Below are 15,859 nucleotides of genomic sequence, written 5' to 3' on the forward strand. Positions count from 1 at the left end.
CCTCATATGCGACATTCATGTTATACTTTCTTGTCCAAATCAGAGTGTCATAATTTAGTAAGGTTATCAATTGCTGAACCATCAGTGGATTGAAAATAGCTCATGTAAACTCAGTTTGAGCAAAGAGCCAAATGAAATTCATCCTCAATTATCAAAAATAGATTTCACATAGTGGGTAGGACGTTAAAACGGAGGAGTGAGTTTTTAGGGCGGAAGAAGAAATTGTTCACTCTTGAATGTTATTGTTTCCCAAAGAACACTGAATTAACTTCATGTTTGTTTTAAAGTTTGTGATTGGATTTTCCCAACCACCGTTCAATACGCATGAAGTCCGTGCAAATGTGTAGCCGACTGGTGTGTCCAAAATGCAAACGGAAAAAAATGTAGGTACTGACTGAAAGCATCAAGTGCATGAAAGTAGATAATTCGCAATTCGTAGTCAGTTGGAAACAGGTAATATTCATTATCGTTCATTTGTAGGAATTCTTTAAAAAAAAAAAACCTCGTCCGTGTTCTTAGCTCTCTCTCTCTCTCTCTCTCTCTCTCTCTCTCTCTCTCTCTCTCTCTCTCTCTCTCTCTCTCTCTCTCTGTAAAAAATCGACAGGGTTGGAAAGAGTCTTTTGGATAGAAAAATTGAATTGTTCAGTAAAAAATTCTTGGCAGCGGTGGGATTCGAACCCACGCCTCAATGAGACTGGTGCCTAAAACCAGCGCCTTAGACCGCTCGGCCACGCTACCTTACGACTTTTCTGCTGATATTTTATGTATTTGTCAACTGGCTTTGTGAAAAAAAATGTTGGTTTGTTTAGTTTGCCCTATATGGTTCTAGTGGGAAGTGTTCAAGTGAGAATTGGGGGCTTAGGGAATAAAAGAAAGTGAGACGAAATGATTTGCCCATGTTCAATTTCATGTGGAACAATTTTGAGTAATCATATAAAACGTTCATTTGACAGATGAAAAAAAGGTTAGAGATGTTGAAAAAATTCCTCAAATCCTAAAATGCGCCAATTACGAATTTAATAAAAATCCAAAAGTACAAGTTATTCAGTTATAATGTTTTCCGTACCTTAGACGATGGTTAACTATTAAAATTAGCCAAATTGTTGTCATGTCAGGTTGGCCGAGTGGTCTAAGGCGCCAGACTCAAGGTTAATACCTTCCCATTCGTGGGAATGAGTGTTCTGGTCCACGAATGTGGGCGTGGGTTCGAATCCCACATCTGACACCATATATTTTTGATCACTTTCTACACTTCATTTGTAACATGGTTTCATGAAATGGTCTTTTGCGAATTTGTTAACGGTTAAACATTTAGTATATAGTAAAAGCTATTACGAAAGAGAAAAACCCTCATATGCGACATTCATGTTATACTTTCTTGTCCAAATCAGAGTGTCATAATTTAGTAAGGTTATCAATTGCTGAACCATCAGTGGATTGAAAATAGCTCATGTAAACTCAGTTTGAGCAAAGAGCCAAATGAAATTCATCCTCAATTATCAAAAATAGATTTCACATAGTGGGTAGGACGTTAAAACGGAGGAGTGAGTTTTTAGGGCGGAAGAAGAAATTGTTCACTCTTGAATGTTATTGTTTCCCAAAGAACACTGAATTAACTTCATGTTTGTTTTAAAGTTTGTGATTGGATTTTCCCAACCACCGTTCAATACGCATGAAGTCCGTGCAAATGTGTAGCCGACTGGTGTGTCCAAAATGCAAACGGAAAAAAATGTAGGTACTGACTGAAAGCATCAAGTGCATGAAAGTAGATAATTCGCAATTCGTAGTCAGTTGGAAACAGGTAATATTCATTATCGTTCATTTGTAGGAATTCTTTAAAAAAAAAAAACCTCGTCCGTGTTCTTAGCTCTCTCTCTCTCTCTCTCTCTCTCTCTCTCTCTCTCTCTCTCTCTCTCTCTCTCTCTCTCTCTCTCTCTCTGTAAAAAATCGACAGGGTTGGAAAGAGTCTTTTGGATAGAAAAATTGAATTGTTCAGTAAAAAATTCTTGGCAGCGGTGGGATTCGAACCCACGCCTCAATGAGACTGGTGCCTAAAACCAGCGCCTTAGACCGCTCGGCCACGCTACCTTACGACTTTTCTGCTGATATTTTATGTATTTGTCAACTGGCTTTGTGAAAAAAAATGTTGGTTTGTTTAGTTTGCCCTATATGGTTCTAGTGGGAAGTGTTCAAGTGAGAATTGGGGGCTTAGGGAATAAAAGAAAGTGAGACGAAATGATTTGCCCATGTTCAATTTCATGTGGAACAATTTTGAGTAATCATATAAAACGTTCATTTGACAGATGAAAAAAAGGTTAGAGATGTTGAAAAAATTCCTCAAATCCTAAAATGCGCCAATTACGAATTTAATAAAAATCCAAAAGTACAAGTTATTCAGTTATAATGTTTTCCGTACCTTAGACGATGGTTAACTATTAAAATTAGCCAAATTGTTGTCATGTCAGGTTGGCCGAGTGGTCTAAGGCGCCAGACTCAAGGTTAATACCTTCCCATTCGTGGGAATGAGTGTTCTGGTCCACGAATGTGGGCGTGGGTTCGAATCCCACATCTGACACCATATATTTTTGATCACTTTCTACACTTCATTTGTAACATGGTTTCATGAAATGGTCTTTTGCGAATTTGTTAACGGTTAAACATTTAGTATATAGTAAAAGCTATTACGAAAGAGAAAAACCCTCATATGCGACATTCATGTTATACTTTCTTGTCCAAATCAGAGTGTCATAATTTAGTAAGGTTATCAATTGCTGAACCATCAGTGGATTGAAAATAGCTCATGTAAACTCAGTTTGAGCAAAGAGCCAAATGAAATTCATCCTCAATTATCAAAAATAGATTTCACATAGTGGGTAGGACGTTAAAACGGAGGAGTGAGTTTTTAGGGCGGAAGAAGAAATTGTTCACTCTTGAATGTTATTGTTTCCCAAAGAACACTGAATTAACTTCATGTTTGTTTTAAAGTTTGTGATTGGATTTTCCCAACCACCGTTCAATACGCATGAAGTCCGTGCAAATGTGTAGCCGACTGGTGTGTCCAAAATGCAAACGGAAAAAAATGTAGGTACTGACTGAAAGCATCAAGTGCATGAAAGTAGATAATTCGCAATTCGTAGTCAGTTGGAAACAGGTAATATTCATTATCGTTCATTTGTAGGAATTCTTTAAAAAAAAAAAACCTCGTCCGTGTTCTTAGCTCTCTCTCTCTCTCTCTCTCTCTCTCTCTCTCTCTCTCTCTCTCTCTCTCTCTCTCTCTCTCTCTCTCTCTCTCTGTAAAAAATCGACAGGGTTGGAAAGAGTCTTTTGGATAGAAAAATTGAATTGTTCAGTAAAAATTTCTTGGCAGCGGTGGGATTCGAACCCACGCCTCAATGAGACTGGTGCCTAAAACCAGCGCCTTAGACCGCTCAGCCACGCTACCTTACGACTTTTCTGCTGATATTTTATGTATTTGTCAACTGGCTTTGTGAAAAAAAATGTTGGTTTGTTTAGTTTGCCCTATATGGTTCTAGTGGGAAGTGTTCAAGTGAGAATTGGGGGCTTAGGGAATAAAAGAAAGTGAGACGAAATGATTTGCCCATGTTCAATTTCATGTGGAACAATTTTGAGTAATCATATAAAACGTTCATTTGACAGATGAAAAAAAGGTTAGAGATGTTGAAAAAATTCCTCAAATCCTAAAATGCGCCAATTACGAATTTAATAAAAATCCAAAAGTACAAGTTATTCAGTTATAATGTTTTCCGTACCTTAGACGATGGTTAACTATTAAAATTAGCCAAATTGTTGTCATGTCAGGTTGGCCGAGTGGTCTAAGGCGCCAGACTCAAGGTTAATACCTTCCCATTCGTGGGAATGAGTGTTCTGGTCCACGAATGTGGGCGTGGGTTCGAATCCCACATCTGACACCATATATTTTTGATCACTTTCTACACTTCATTTGTAACATGGTTTCATGAAATGGTCTTTTGCGAATTTGTTAACGGTTAAACATTTAGTATATAGTAAAAGCTATTACGAAAGAGAAAAACCCTCATATGCGACATTCATGTTATACTTTCTTGTCCAAATCAGAGTGTCATAATTTAGTAAGGTTATCAATTGCTGAACCATCAGTGGATTGAAAATAGCTCATGTAAACTCAGTTTGAGCAAAGAGCCAAATGAAATTCATCCTCAATTATCAAAAATAGATTTCACATAGTGGGTAGGACGTTAAAACGGAGGAGTGAGTTTTTAGGGCGGAAGAAGAAATTGTTCACTCTTGAATGTTATTGTTTCCCAAAGAACACTGAATTAACTTCATGTTTGTTTTAAAGTTTGTGATTGGATTTTCCCAACCACCGTTCAATACGCATGAAGTCCGTGCAAATGTGTAGCCGACTGGTGTGTCCAAAATGCAAACGGAAAAAAATGTAGGTACTGACTGAAAGCATCAAGTGCATGAAAGTAGATAATTCGCAATTCGTAGTCAGTTGGAAACAGGTAATATTCATTATCGTTCATTTGTAGGAATTCTTTAAAAAAAAAAAACCTCGTCCGTGTTCTTAGCTCTCTCTCTCTCTCTCTCTCTCTCTCTCTCTCTCTCTCTCTCTCTCTCTCTCTCTCTCTCTCTCTGTAAAAAATCGACAGGGTTGGAAAGAGTCTTTTGGATAGAAAAATTGAATTGTTCAGTAAAAAATTCTTGGCAGCGGTGGGATTCGAACCCACGCCTCAATGAGACTGGTGCCTAAAACCAGCGCCTTAGACCGCTCGGCCACGCTACCTTACGACTTTTCTGCTGATATTTTATGTATTTGTCAACTGGCTTTGTGAAAAAAAATGTTGGTTTGTTTAGTTTGCCCTATATGGTTCTAGTGGGAAGTGTTCAAGTGAGAATTGGGGGCTTAGGGAATAAAAGAAAGTGAGACGAAATGATTTGCCCATGTTCAATTTCATGTGGAACAATTTTGAGTAATCATATAAAACGTTCATTTGACAGATGAAAAAAAGGTTAGAGATGTTGAAAAAATTCCTCAAATCCTAAAATGCGCCAATTACGAATTTAATAAAAATCCAAAAGTACAAGTTATTCAGTTATAATGTTTTCCGTACCTTAGACGATGGTTAACTATTAAAATTAGCCAAATTGTTGTCATGTCAGGTTGGCCGAGTGGTCTAAGGCGCCAGACTCAAGGTTAATACCTTCCCATTCGTGGGAATGAGTGTTCTGGTCCACGAATGTGGGCGTGGGTTCGAATCCCACATCTGACACCATATATTTTTGATCACTTTCTACACTTCATTTGTAACATGGTTTCATGAAATGGTCTTTTGCGAATTTGTTAACGGTTAAACATTTAGTATATAGTAAAAGCTATTACGAAAGAGAAAAACCCTCATATGCGACATTCATGTTATACTTTCTTGTCCAAATCAGAGTGTCATAATTTAGTAAGGTTATCAATTGCTGAACCATCAGTGGATTGAAAATAGCTCATGTAAACTCAGTTTGAGCAAAGAGCCAAATGAAATTCATCCTCAATTATCAAAAATAGATTTCACATAGTGGGTAGGACGTTAAAACGGAGGAGTGAGTTTTTAGGGCGGAAGAAGAAATTGTTCACTCTTGAATGTTATTGTTTCCCAAAGAACACTGAATTAACTTCATGTTTGTTTTAAAGTTTGTGATTGGATTTTCCCAACCACCGTTCAATACGCATGAAGTCCGTGCAAATGTGTAGCCGACTGGTGTGTCCAAAATGCAAACGGAAAAAAATGTAGGTACTGACTGAAAGCATCAAGTGCATGAAAGTAGATAATTCGCAATTCGTAGTCAGTTGGAAACAGGTAATATTCATTATCGTTCATTTGTAGGAATTCTTTAAAAAAAAAAAAACCTCGTCCGTGTTCTTAGCTCTCTCTCTCTCTCTCTCTCTCTCTCTCTCTCTCTCTCTCTCTGTAAAAAATCGACAGGGTTGGAAAGAGTCTTTTGGATAGAAAAATTGAATTGTTCAGTAAAAAATTCTTGGCAGCGGTGGGATTCGAACCCACGCCTCAATGAGACTGGTGCCTAAAACCAGCGCCTTAGACCGCTCGGCCACGCTACCTTACGACTTTTCTGCTGATATTTTATGTATTTGTCAACTGGCTTTGTGAAAAAAAATGTTGGTTTGTTTAGTTTGCCCTATATGGTTCTAGTGGGAAGTGTTCAAGTGAGAATTGGGGGCTTAGGGAATAAAAGAAAGTGAGACGAAATGATTTGCCCATGTTCAATTTCATGTGGAACAATTTTGAGTAATCATATAAAACGTTCATTTGACAGATGAAAAAAAGGTTAGAGATGTTGAAAAAATTCCTCAAATCCTAAAATGCGCCAATTACGAATTTAATAAAAATCCAAAAGTACAAGTTATTCAGTTATAATGTTTTCCGTACCTTAGACGATGGTTAACTATTAAAATTAGCCAAATTGTTGTCATGTCAGGTTGGCCGAGTGGTCTAAGGCGCCAGACTCAAGGTTAATACCTTCCCATTCGTGGGAATGAGTGTTCTGGTCCACGAATGTGGGCGTGGGTTCGAATCCCACATCTGACACCATATATTTTTGATCACTTTCTACACTTCATTTGTAACATGGTTTCATGAAATGGTCTTTTGCGAATTTGTTAACGGTTAAACATTTAGTATATAGTAAAAGCTATTACGAAAGAGAAAAACCCTCATATGCGACATTCATGTTATACTTTCTTGTCCAAATCAGAGTGTCATAATTTAGTAAGGTTATCAATTGCTGAACCATCAGTGGATTGAAAATAGCTCATGTAAACTCAGTTTGAGCAAAGAGCCAAATGAAATTCATCCTCAATTATCAAAAATAGATTTCACATAGTGGGTAGGACGTTAAAACGGAGGAGTGAGTTTTTAGGGCGGAAGAAGAAATTGTTCACTCTTGAATGTTATTGTTTCCCAAAGAACACTGAATTAACTTCATGTTTGTTTTAAAGTTTGTGATTGGATTTTCCCAACCACCGTTCAATACGCATGAAGTCCGTGCAAATGTGTAGCCGACTGGTGTGTCCAAAATGCAAACGGAAAAAAATGTAGGTACTGACTGAAAGCATCAAGTGCATGAAAGTAGATAATTCGCAATTCGTAGTCAGTTGGAAACAGGTAATATTCATTATCGTTCATTTGTAGGAATTCTTTAAAAAAAAAAAACCTCGTCCGTGTTCTTAGCTCTCTCTCTCTCTCTCTCTCTCTCTCTCTCTCTCTCTCTCTCTCTCTCTCTCTCTCTGTAAAAAATCGACAGGGTTGGAAAGAGTCTTTTGGATAGAAAAATTGAATTGTTCAGTAAAAAATTCTTGGCAGCGGTGGGATTCGAACCCACGCCTCAATGAGACTGGTGCCTAAAACCAGCGCCTTAGACCGCTCGGCCACGCTACCTTACGACTTTTCTGCTGATATTTTATGTATTTGTCAACTGGCTTTGTGAAAAAAAATGTTGGTTTGTTTAGTTTGCCCTATATGGTTCTAGTGGGAAGTGTTCAAGTGAGAATTGGGGGCTTAGGGAATAAAAGAAAGTGAGACGAAATGATTTGCCCATGTTCAATTTCATGTGGAACAATTTTGAGTAATCATATAAAACGTTCATTTGACAGATGAAAAAAAGGTTAGAGATGTTGAAAAAATTCCTCAAATCCTAAAATGCGCCAATTACGAATTTAATAAAAATCCAAAAGTACAAGTTATTCAGTTATAATGTTTTCCGTACCTTAGACGATGGTTAACTATTAAAATTAGCCAAATTGTTGTCATGTCAGGTTGGCCGAGTGGTCTAAGGCGCCAGACTCAAGGTTAATACCTTCCCATTCGTGGGAATGAGTGTTCTGGTCCACGAATGTGGGCGTGGGTTCGAATCCCACATCTGACACCATATATTTTTGATCACTTTCTACACTTCATTTGTAACATGGTTTCATGAAATGGTCTTTTGCGAATTTGTTAACGGTTAAACATTTAGTATATAGTAAAAGCTATTACGAAAGAGAAAAACCCTCATATGCGACATTCATGTTATACTTTCTTGTCCAAATCAGAGTGTCATAATTTAGTAAGGTTATCAATTGCTGAACCATCAGTGGATTGAAAATAGCTCATGTAAACTCAGTTTGAGCAAAGAGCCAAATGAAATTCATCCTCAATTATCAAAAATAGATTTCACATAGTGGGTAGGACGTTAAAACGGAGGAGTGAGTTTTTAGGGCGGAAGAAGAAATTGTTCACTCTTGAATGTTATTGTTTCCCAAAGAACACTGAATTAACTTCATGTTTGTTTTAAAGTTTGTGATTGGATTTTCCCAACCACCGTTCAATACGCATGAAGTCCGTGCAAATGTGTAGCCGACTGGTGTGTCCAAAATGCAAACGGAAAAAAATGTAGGTACTGACTGAAAGCATCAAGTGCATGAAAGTAGATAATTCGCAATTCGTAGTCAGTTGGAAACAGGTAATATTCATTATCGTTCATTTGTAGGAATTCTTTAAAAAAAAAAACCTCGTCCGTGTTCTTAGCTCTCTCTCTCTCTCTCTCTCTCTCTCTCTCTCTCTCTCTCTCTCTCTCTCTCTCTCTCTCTCTCTCTCTCTCTGTAAAAAATCGACAGGGTTGGAAAGAGTCTTTTGGATAGAAAAATTGAATTGTTCAGTAAAAAATTCTTGGCAGCAGCCTCAATGAGACTGGTGCCTAAAACCAGCGCCTTAGACCGCTCGGCCACGCTACCTTACGACTTTTCTGCTGATATTTTATGTATTTGTCAACTGGCTTTGTGAAAAAAAATGTTGGTTTGTTTAGTTTGCCCTATATGGTTCTAGTGGGAAGTGTTCAAGTGAGAATTGGGGGCTTAGGGAATAAAAGAAAGTGAGACGAAATGATTTGCCCATGTTCAATTTCATGTGGAACAATTTTGAGTAATCATATAAAACGTTCATTTGACAGATGAAAAAAAGGTTAGAGATGTTGAAAAAATTCCTCAAATCCTAAAATGCGCCAATTACGAATTTAATAAAAATCCAAAAGTACAAGTTATTCAGTTATAATGTTTTCCGTACCTTAGACGATGGTTAACTATTAAAATTAGCCAAATTGTTGTCATGTCAGGTTGGCCGAGTGGTCTAAGGCGCCAGACTCAAGGTTAATACCTTCCCATTCGTGGGAATGAGTGTTCTGGTCCACGAATGTGGGCGTGGGTTCGAATCCCACATCTGACACCATATATTTTTGATCACTTTCTACACTTCATTTGTAACATGGTTTCATGAAATGGTCTTTTGCGAATTTGTTAACGGTTAAACATTTAGTATATAGTAAAAGCTATTACGAAAGAGAAAAACCCTCATATGCGACATTCATGTTATACTTTCTTGTCCAAATCAGAGTGTCATAATTTAGTAAGGTTATCAATTGCTGAACCATCAGTGGATTGAAAATAGCTCATGTAAACTCAGTTTGAGCAAAGAGCCAAATGAAATTCATCCTCAATTATCAAAAATAGATTTCACATAGTGGGTAGGACGTTAAAACGGAGGAGTGAGTTTTTAGGGCGGAAGAAGAAATTGTTCACTCTTGAATGTTATTGTTTCCCAAAGAACACTGAATTAACTTCATGTTTGTTTTAAAGTTTGTGATTGGATTTTCCCAACCACCGTTCAATACGCATGAAGTCCGTGCAAATGTGTAGCCGACTGGTGTGTCCAAAATGCAAACGGAAAAAAATGTAGGTACTGACTGAAAGCATCAAGTGCATGAAAGTAGATAATTCGCAATTCGTAGTCAGTTGGAAACAGGTAATATTCATTATCGTTCATTTGTAGGAATTCTTTAAAAAAAAAAAAACCTCGTCCGTGTTCTTAGCTCTCTCTCTCTCTCTCTCTCTCTCTCTCTCTCTCTCTCTCTCTCTCTCTCTCTCTCTCTCTCTCTCTCTCTCTGTAAAAAATCGACAGGGTTGGAAAGAGTCTTTTGGATAGAAAAATTGAATTGTTCAGTAAAAAATTCTTGGCAGCGGTGGGATTCGAACCCACGCCTCAATGAGACTGGTGCCTAAAACCAGCGCCTTAGACCGCTCGGCCACGCTACCTTACGACTTTTCTGCTGATATTTTATGTATTTGTCAACTGGCTTTGTGAAAAAAAATGTTGGTTTGTTTAGTTTGCCCTATATGGTTCTAGTGGGAAGTGTTCAAGTGAGAATTGGGGGCTTAGGGAATAAAAGAAAGTGAGACGAAATGATTTGCCCATGTTCAATTTCATGTGGAACAATTTTGAGTAATCATATAAAACGTTCATTTGACAGATGAAAAAAAGGTTAGAGATGTTGAAAAAATTCCTCAAATCCTAAAATGCGCCAATTACGAATTTAATAAAAATCCAAAAGTACAAGTTATTCAGTTATAATGTTTTCCGTACCTTAGACGATGGTTAACTATTAAAATTAGCCAAATTGTTGTCATGTCAGGTTGGCCGAGTGGTCTAAGGCGCCAGACTCAAGGTTAATACCTTCCCATTCGTGGGAATGAGTGTTCTGGTCCACGAATGTGGGCGTGGGTTCGAATCCCACATCTGACACCATATATTTTTGATCACTTTCTACACTTCATTTGTAACATGGTTTCATGAAATGGTCTTTTGCGAATTTGTTAACGGTTAAACATTTAGTATATAGTAAAAGCTATTACGAAAGAGAAAAACCCTCATATGCGACATTCATGTTATACTTTCTTGTCCAAATCAGAGTGTCATAATTTAGTAAGGTTATCAATTGCTGAACCATCAGTGGATTGAAAATAGCTCATGTAAACTCAGTTTGAGCAAAGAGCCAAATGAAATTCATCCTCAATTATCAAAAATAGATTTCACATAGTGGGTAGGACGTTAAAACGGAGGAGTGAGTTTTTAGGGCGGAAGAAGAAATTGTTCACTCTTGAATGTTATTGTTTCCCAAAGAACACTGAATTAACTTCATGTTTGTTTTAAAGTTTGTGATTGGATTTTCCCAACCACCGTTCAATACGCATGAAGTCCGTGCAAATGTGTAGCCGACTGGTGTGTCCAAAATGCAAACGGAAAAAAATGTAGGTACTGACTGAAAGCATCAAGTGCATGAAAGTAGATAATTCGCAATTCGTAGTCAGTTGGAAACAGGTAATATTCATTATCGTTCATTTGTAGGAATTCTTTAAAAAAAAAAAAACCTCGTCCGTGTTCTTAGCTCTCTCTCTCTCTCTCTCTCTCTCTCTCTCTCTCTCTCTCTCTCTCTCTCTCTGTAAAAAATCGACAGGGTTGGAAAGAGTCTTTTGGATAGAAAAATTGAATTGTTCAGTAAAAAATTCTTGGCAGCGGTGGGATTCGAACCCACGCCTCAATGAGACTGGTGCCTAAAACCAGCGCCTTAGACCGCTCGGCCACGCTACCTTACGACTTTTCTGCTGATATTTTATGTATTTGTCAACTGGCTTTGTGAAAAAAAATGTTGGTTTGTTTAGTTTGCCCTATATGGTTCTAGTGGGAAGTGTTCAAGTGAGAATTGGGGGCTTAGGGAATAAAAGAAAGTGAGACGAAATGATTTGCCCATGTTCAATTTCATGTGGAACAATTTTGAGTAATCATATAAAACGTTCATTTGACAGATGAAAAAAAGGTTAGAGATGTTGAAAAAATTCCTCAAATCCTAAAATGCGCCAATTACGAATTTAATAAAAATCCAAAAGTACAAGTTATTCAGTTATAATGTTTTCCGTACCTTAGACGATGGTTAACTATTAAAATTAGCCAAATTGTTGTCATGTCAGGTTGGCCGAGTGGTCTAAGGCGCCAGACTCAAGGTTAATACCTTCCCATTCGTGGGAATGAGTGTTCTGGTCCACGAATGTGGGCGTGGGTTCGAATCCCACATCTGACACCATATATTTTTGATCACTTTCTACACTTCATTTGTAACATGGTTTCATGAAATGGTCTTTTGCGAATTTGTTAACGGTTAAACATTTAGTATATAGTAAAAGCTATTACGAAAGAGAAAAACCCTCATATGCGACATTCATGTTATACTTTCTTGTCCAAATCAGAGTGTCATAATTTAGTAAGGTTATCAATTGCTGAACCATCAGTGGATTGAAAATAGCTCATGTAAACTCAGTTTGAGCAAAGAGCCAAATGAAATTCATCCTCAATTATCAAAAATAGATTTCACATAGTGGGTAGGACGTTAAAACGGAGGAGTGAGTTTTTAGGGCGGAAGAAGAAATTGTTCACTCTTGAATGTTATTGTTTCCCAAAGAACACTGAATTAACTTCATGTTTGTTTTAAAGTTTGTGATTGGATTTTCCCAACCACCGTTCAATACGCATGAAGTCCGTGCAAATGTGTAGCCGACTGGTGTGTCCAAAATGCAAACGGAAAAAAATGTAGGTACTGACTGAAAGCATCAAGTGCATGAAAGTAGATAATTCGCAATTCGTAGTCAGTTGGAAACAGGTAATATTCATTATCGTTCATTTGTAGGAATTCTTTAAAAAAAAAAAAACCTCGTCCGTGTTCTTAGCTCTCTCTCTCTCTCTCTCTCTCTCTCTCTCTCTCTCTCTCTCTGTAAAAAATCGACAGGGTTGGAAAGAGTCTTTTGGATAGAAAAATTGAATTGTTCAGTAAAAAATTCTTGGCAGCGGTGGGATTCGAACCCACGCCTCAATGAGACTGGTGCCTAAAACCAGCGCCTTAGACCGCTCGGCCACGCTACCTTACGACTTTTCTGCTGATATTTTATGTATTTGTCAACTGGCTTTGTGAAAAAAAATGTTGGTTTGTTTAGTTTGCCCTATATGGTTCTAGTGGGAAGTGTTCAAGTGAGAATTGGGGGCTTAGGGAATAAAAGAAAGTGAGACGAAATGATTTGCCCATGTTCAATTTCATGTGGAACAATTTTGAGTAATCATATAAAACGTTCATTTGACAGATGAAAAAAAGGTTAGAGATGTTGAAAAAATTCCTCAAATCCTAAAATGCGCCAATTACGAATTTAATAAAAATCCAAAAGTACAAGTTATTCAGTTATAATGTTTTCCGTACCTTAGACGATGGTTAACTATTAAAATTAGCCAAATTGTTGTCATGTCAGGTTGGCCGAGTGGTCTAAGGCGCCAGACTCAAGGTTAATACCTTCCCATTCGTGGGAATGAGTGTTCTGGTCCACGAATGTGGGCGTGGGTTCGAATCCCACATCTGACACCATATATTTTTGATCACTTTCTACACTTCATTTGTAACATGGTTTCATGAAATGGTCTTTTGCGAATTTGTTAACGGTTAAACATTTAGTATATAGTAAAAGCTATTACGAAAGAGAAAAACCCTCATATGCGACATTCATGTTATACTTTCTTGTCCAAATCAGAGTGTCATAATTTAGTAAGGTTATCAATTGCTGAACCATCAGTGGATTGAAAATAGCTCATGTAAACTCAGTTTGAGCAAAGAGCCAAATGAAATTCATCCTCAATTATCAAAAATAGATTTCACATAGTGGGTAGGACGTTAAAACGGAGGAGTGAGTTTTTAGGGCGGAAGAAGAAATTGTTCACTCTTGAATGTTATTGTTTCCCAAAGAACACTGAATTAACTTCATGTTTGTTTTAAAGTTTGTGATTGGATTTTCCCAACCACCGTTCAATACGCATGAAGTCCGTGCAAATGTGTAGCCGACTGGTGTGTCCAAAATGCAAACGGAAAAAAATGTAGGTACTGACTGAAAGCATCAAGTGCATGAAAGTAGATAATTCGCAATTCGTAGTCAGTTGGAAACAGGTAATATTCATTATCGTTCATTTGTAGGAATTCTTTAAAAAAAAAAAAACCTCGTCCGTGTTCTTAGCTCTCTCTCTCTCTCTCTCTCTCTCTCTCTCTCTCTCTCTCTCTCTCTCTCTCTGTAAAAAATCGACAGGGTTGGAAAGAGTCTTTTGGATAGAAAAATTGAATTGTTCAGTAAAAAATTCTTGGCAGCGGTGGGATTCGAACCCACGCCTCAATGAGACTGGTGCCTAAAACCAGCGCCTTAGACCGCTCGGCCACGCTACCTTACGACTTTTCTGCTGATATTTTATGTATTTGTCAACTGGCTTTGTGAAAAAAAATGTTGGTTTGTTTAGTTTGCCCTATATGGTTCTAGTGGGAAGTGTTCAAGTGAGAATTGGGGGCTTAGGGAATAAAAGAAAGTGAGACGAAATGATTTGCCCATGTTCAATTTCATGTGGAACAATTTTGAGTAATCATATAAAACGTTCATTTGACAGATGAAAAAAAGGTTAGAGATGTTGAAAAAATTCCTCAAATCCTAAAATGCGCCAATTACGAATTTAATAAAAATCCAAAAGTACAAGTTATTCAGTTATAATGTTTTCCGTACCTTAGACGATGGTTAACTATTAAAATTAGCCAAATTGTTGTCATGTCAGGTTGGCCGAGTGGTCTAAGGCGCCAGACTCAAGGTTAATACCTTCCCATTCGTGGGAATGAGTGTTCTGGTCCACGAATGTGGGCGTGGGTTCGAATCCCACATCTGACACCATATATTTTTGATCACTTTCTACACTTCATTTGTAACATGGTTTCATGAAATGGTCTTTTGCGAATTTGTTAACGGTTAAACATTTAGTATATAGTAAAAGCTATTACGAAAGAGAAAAACCCTCATATGCGACATTCATGTTATACTTTCTTGTCCAAATCAGAGTGTCATAATTTAGTAAGGTTATCAATTGCTGAACCATCAGTGGATTGAAAATAGCTCATGTAAACTCAGTTTGAGCAAAGAGCCAAATGAAATTCATCCTCAATTATCAAAAATAGATTTCACATAGTGGGTAGGACGTTAAAACGGAGGAGTGAGTTTTTAGGGCGGAAGAAGAAATTGTTCACTCTTGAATGTTATTGTTTCCCAAAGAACACTGAATTAACTTCATGTTTGTTTTAAAGTTTGTGATTGGATTTTCCCAACCACCGTTCAATACGCATGAAGTCCGTGCAAATGTGTAGCCGACTGGTGTGTCCAAAATGCAAACGGAAAAAAATGTAGGTACTGACTGAAAGCATCAAGTGCATGAAAGTAGATAATTCGCAATTCGTAGTCAGTTGGAAACAGGTAATATTCATTATCGTTCATTTGTAGGAATTCTTTAAAAAAAAAAAAACCTCGTCCGTGTTCTTAGCTCTCTCTCTCTCTCTCTCTCTCTCTCTCTCTCTCTCTCTCTCTCTCTCTCTCTCTCTGTAAAAAATCGACAGGGTTGGAAAGAGTCTTTTGGATAGAAAAATTGAATTGTTCAGTAAAAAATTCTTGGCAGCGGTGGGATTCGAACCCACGCCTCAATGAGACTGGTGCCTAAAACCAGCGCCTTAGACCGCTCGGCCACGCTACCTTACGACTTTTCTGCTGATATTTTATGTATTTGTCAACTGGCTTTGTGAAAAAAAATGTTGGTTTGTTTAGTTTGCCCTATATGGTTCTAGTGGGAAGTGTTCAAGTGAGAATTGGGGGCTTAGGGAATAAAAGAAAGTGAGACGAAATGATTTGCCCATGTTCAATTTCATGTGGAACAATTTTGAGTAATCATATAAAACGTTCATTTGACAGATGAAAAAAAGGTTAGAGATGTTGAAAAAATTCCTCAAATCCTAAAATGCGCCAATTACGAATTTAATAAAAATCCAAAAGTACAAGTTATTCAGTTATAATGTTTTCCGTACCTTAGACGATGGTTAACTATTAAAATTAGCCAAATTGTTGTCATGTCAGGTTGGCCGAGTGGTCTAAGGCGCC

At 37.5% G+C, this 15,859-nt stretch overlaps 22 non-coding genes across 22 annotated transcripts; 11 read left to right on the top strand and 11 right to left on the bottom strand.

Moving 5' to 3' along the window:
* Positions 1–657: 657 nt before the first annotated feature.
* Trnal-uag (transfer RNA leucine (anticodon UAG)) lies at positions 658–738 on the bottom strand. Its single transcript has one exon. It is a non-coding gene; the product is annotated as a tRNA-Leu (tRNA).
* Positions 739–1,110: 372 nt separating this feature from the next.
* On the top strand, positions 1,111–1,225 carry Trnal-caa (transfer RNA leucine (anticodon CAA)). The gene is made up of 2 exons: positions 1,111–1,148; positions 1,180–1,225. It is a non-coding gene; the product is annotated as a tRNA-Leu (tRNA).
* A 782-nt stretch (positions 1,226–2,007) lies between these two features.
* Trnal-uag (transfer RNA leucine (anticodon UAG)) lies at positions 2,008–2,088 on the bottom strand. The gene has a single exon. It is a non-coding gene; the product is annotated as a tRNA-Leu (tRNA).
* A 372-nt stretch (positions 2,089–2,460) lies between these two features.
* Positions 2,461–2,575, top strand: Trnal-caa (transfer RNA leucine (anticodon CAA)). The gene is made up of 2 exons: positions 2,461–2,498; positions 2,530–2,575. It is a non-coding gene; the product is annotated as a tRNA-Leu (tRNA).
* Positions 2,576–3,361: 786 nt separating this feature from the next.
* Trnal-uag (transfer RNA leucine (anticodon UAG)) lies at positions 3,362–3,442 on the bottom strand. Its single transcript has one exon. It is a non-coding gene; the product is annotated as a tRNA-Leu (tRNA).
* A 372-nt stretch (positions 3,443–3,814) lies between these two features.
* On the top strand, positions 3,815–3,929 carry Trnal-caa (transfer RNA leucine (anticodon CAA)). Its single transcript has 2 exons — positions 3,815–3,852; positions 3,884–3,929. It is a non-coding gene; the product is annotated as a tRNA-Leu (tRNA).
* Positions 3,930–4,705: 776 nt separating this feature from the next.
* On the bottom strand, positions 4,706–4,786 carry Trnal-uag (transfer RNA leucine (anticodon UAG)). The gene has a single exon. It is a non-coding gene; the product is annotated as a tRNA-Leu (tRNA).
* A 372-nt stretch (positions 4,787–5,158) lies between these two features.
* Trnal-caa (transfer RNA leucine (anticodon CAA)) lies at positions 5,159–5,273 on the top strand. Its single transcript has 2 exons — positions 5,159–5,196; positions 5,228–5,273. It is a non-coding gene; the product is annotated as a tRNA-Leu (tRNA).
* Positions 5,274–6,028: 755 nt separating this feature from the next.
* Positions 6,029–6,109, bottom strand: Trnal-uag (transfer RNA leucine (anticodon UAG)). Its single transcript has one exon. It is a non-coding gene; the product is annotated as a tRNA-Leu (tRNA).
* A 372-nt stretch (positions 6,110–6,481) lies between these two features.
* Trnal-caa (transfer RNA leucine (anticodon CAA)) lies at positions 6,482–6,596 on the top strand. The gene is made up of 2 exons: positions 6,482–6,519; positions 6,551–6,596. It is a non-coding gene; the product is annotated as a tRNA-Leu (tRNA).
* A 768-nt stretch (positions 6,597–7,364) lies between these two features.
* Positions 7,365–7,445, bottom strand: Trnal-uag (transfer RNA leucine (anticodon UAG)). The gene has a single exon. It is a non-coding gene; the product is annotated as a tRNA-Leu (tRNA).
* A 372-nt stretch (positions 7,446–7,817) lies between these two features.
* Trnal-caa (transfer RNA leucine (anticodon CAA)) lies at positions 7,818–7,932 on the top strand. The gene is made up of 2 exons: positions 7,818–7,855; positions 7,887–7,932. It is a non-coding gene; the product is annotated as a tRNA-Leu (tRNA).
* A 1,219-nt stretch (positions 7,933–9,151) lies between these two features.
* On the top strand, positions 9,152–9,266 carry Trnal-caa (transfer RNA leucine (anticodon CAA)). Its single transcript has 2 exons — positions 9,152–9,189; positions 9,221–9,266. It is a non-coding gene; the product is annotated as a tRNA-Leu (tRNA).
* A 785-nt stretch (positions 9,267–10,051) lies between these two features.
* On the bottom strand, positions 10,052–10,132 carry Trnal-uag (transfer RNA leucine (anticodon UAG)). The gene has a single exon. It is a non-coding gene; the product is annotated as a tRNA-Leu (tRNA).
* A 372-nt stretch (positions 10,133–10,504) lies between these two features.
* Positions 10,505–10,619, top strand: Trnal-caa (transfer RNA leucine (anticodon CAA)). The gene is made up of 2 exons: positions 10,505–10,542; positions 10,574–10,619. It is a non-coding gene; the product is annotated as a tRNA-Leu (tRNA).
* Positions 10,620–11,384: 765 nt separating this feature from the next.
* Trnal-uag (transfer RNA leucine (anticodon UAG)) lies at positions 11,385–11,465 on the bottom strand. Its single transcript has one exon. It is a non-coding gene; the product is annotated as a tRNA-Leu (tRNA).
* Positions 11,466–11,837: 372 nt separating this feature from the next.
* On the top strand, positions 11,838–11,952 carry Trnal-caa (transfer RNA leucine (anticodon CAA)). Its single transcript has 2 exons — positions 11,838–11,875; positions 11,907–11,952. It is a non-coding gene; the product is annotated as a tRNA-Leu (tRNA).
* A 755-nt stretch (positions 11,953–12,707) lies between these two features.
* On the bottom strand, positions 12,708–12,788 carry Trnal-uag (transfer RNA leucine (anticodon UAG)). Its single transcript has one exon. It is a non-coding gene; the product is annotated as a tRNA-Leu (tRNA).
* A 372-nt stretch (positions 12,789–13,160) lies between these two features.
* On the top strand, positions 13,161–13,275 carry Trnal-caa (transfer RNA leucine (anticodon CAA)). The gene is made up of 2 exons: positions 13,161–13,198; positions 13,230–13,275. It is a non-coding gene; the product is annotated as a tRNA-Leu (tRNA).
* Positions 13,276–14,040: 765 nt separating this feature from the next.
* On the bottom strand, positions 14,041–14,121 carry Trnal-uag (transfer RNA leucine (anticodon UAG)). The gene has a single exon. It is a non-coding gene; the product is annotated as a tRNA-Leu (tRNA).
* A 372-nt stretch (positions 14,122–14,493) lies between these two features.
* On the top strand, positions 14,494–14,608 carry Trnal-caa (transfer RNA leucine (anticodon CAA)). The gene is made up of 2 exons: positions 14,494–14,531; positions 14,563–14,608. It is a non-coding gene; the product is annotated as a tRNA-Leu (tRNA).
* A 769-nt stretch (positions 14,609–15,377) lies between these two features.
* Positions 15,378–15,458, bottom strand: Trnal-uag (transfer RNA leucine (anticodon UAG)). The gene has a single exon. It is a non-coding gene; the product is annotated as a tRNA-Leu (tRNA).
* Between the last annotated feature and the right edge of the window lie 401 nt (positions 15,459–15,859).

This window comes from Mytilus edulis, unplaced genomic scaffold (assembly GCF_963676685.1).
Source record: "Mytilus edulis unplaced genomic scaffold, xbMytEdul2.2 SCAFFOLD_530, whole genome shotgun sequence".
Lineage (NCBI taxonomy): Eukaryota > Metazoa > Mollusca > Bivalvia > Mytilida > Mytilidae > Mytilus > Mytilus edulis.